The sequence below is a fragment of the Schistocerca piceifrons genome, chromosome 10 (assembly GCF_021461385.2).
Source record: "Schistocerca piceifrons isolate TAMUIC-IGC-003096 chromosome 10, iqSchPice1.1, whole genome shotgun sequence".
NCBI lineage: Eukaryota > Metazoa > Arthropoda > Insecta > Orthoptera > Acrididae > Schistocerca > Schistocerca piceifrons.
This window is the reverse complement of record NC_060147.1, coordinates 113,716,216-113,718,220: the sequence shown is the minus strand read 5'-3', so window position 1 is coordinate 113,718,220 and position 2,005 is coordinate 113,716,216.

The window sequence follows — 2,005 nt, the reverse complement described above, 5'->3', positions numbered from 1 at the left end:
TTATACACTAGTTTGATGTACCTCATAAAAACTTCTCACCGACGGATTTCACGGTACCAGACTTTGCAACGTTTCGATGGAGCGACTGACCAGTACAATGAGAGTACTACAAATTTCATAAATGACACACATCTACGACCAGTATCATCGGACGCGAAAAGTTATTTTTACGAAAACGTGAATGAAAAAGGCAATTGGCAGGCTGCTGCTCATGAGCATGAAACACATGTGATGAAACTTAAAACAGTTTAGGAGACGTATCTTACGTGACATAGAACTATTGCTCTCTGTTGCCGATTATTATGACAGTAACAGCTGTCTTGTCTAGATTAATTCCTACGTTCCATAGCTACGGCCACAGGCGCACGAATCAAATTTATTGGCCCACTTCTGCATTCTTGTAGACAGCAAATAAATCGAGTTCCTTTACCAACAAGCGCTAACTTTTCTAACTGGAGCGAAATACACTACTGGCAATTAAAATTGCTACACCACGAAGATGAAGTGCTACAGACGCGAAATTTAACCGACAGGAAGAAGATGCTGTGATATGCAAATGATTAGCTTTTCAGAGCATTCACACGAGGTTGCCGCCTGTGGCGACACCTACAACGTGTTGACATGAGGAAAGTTTCCAACCGATCTCTCATACACAAACAGCAGTTGACCGGCGTTGCCTGGTGAAACGTTGTTGTGATGCCTCGTGTAAGGAGGAGAAATGCGTACCATCTCGTTTCCGACTTTGATAAAGATCGGATTGTAGCCTATCGCTATTGCGGTTTATCGTATCGCGACATTGCTGCTCGCGTTGGTCGAGATTCGATGACTATTAGCAGAATATGGAATCGGTGAGTTCAGGAGGGTAATACGGAACGTTGTGCTGGATCTCAATGGCCTCGGATCACTAGCAGTCGAGATGGCAGGCATCTTATCCGCATGGCTGTAACGGATCGTGCAGCCACGTCCCGATCCCTGAGTCAACAGATGGGGGCGTTTGCAAGACAACAACCATCTGCGCGAACAGTTCGACGACGTTTGCAGCAGCATGGACTATCAGCTCGGAGACCATGGCTGCGTCTACCCTTGACGCTGCATCACGGACAGGAGCGCCTGCGGTGGTGTACTCAACGACGAACCTGGGTGCACGAATGGCAAAACGTCATTTTTTCGGATGAATCCAGGTTTTGTTTACAGCATCATGATTATCGCCATACTGGCGTATCGCCTGGCGTGATGGTATGGGGTGCCATTGGTTAAACGTCTCGGTCACCTCTTGTTCCCATTGACGGCACAGTGGACGTTACATTTCAGATGTGTTACGATCCGTGGCTCTACCCTTCATTCGATCCCTGCGAAACCCTAAATTTCAGCAGGATAATGCACGACCACATGTTGCATGTCCTGTACGGGCTTTTCTGGATACAGAAAATGTTCGACTACTGCCCTGGTCAGCACATTCTCCAGATCTTTCACCAATTGAAAACGTCTTGTCAATATTGGCCGAGCAACTGGCTCGTCACAACACGCCACTCGTGATCAACTGGTATCGTGTTGAAGGTGCATGGGCTGCTGTACCTGTACACGCCATTCCAATCTCTGTTGACTCAATGCCCAGGCGTATCAAGGCCGTTATTACGGCCATAGTTGGTTGTTCTGGGTACTGATTTCTCAGGTCTATGCAGCCAAATTGCGTGAAAATGTAATGACATGTCAGTTCTAGTATAATATATCTGTCCAATGAATACTCGTTTATCATCTGCATTTCTTCTTGGTGTAGCAATTTTAATGGCCAGTAATGTAATATTGTGCTGTTTCAGCCCAAAGATCGTGTGGCTTGGCAGAACAGCGCAGCCGGCGTGAGCAATGCTGCTAAATCAGCTTTTATAGATCTATCTCTGGCTTCTTTTTAATACTATACAAATGAGTGGTCAACTGGGGTCGGGAGGTAAGGCTTTTTTCGCAATTATTTAGATTCTTTTCTAGCCTTCTTTTCTCAACAGGAAAG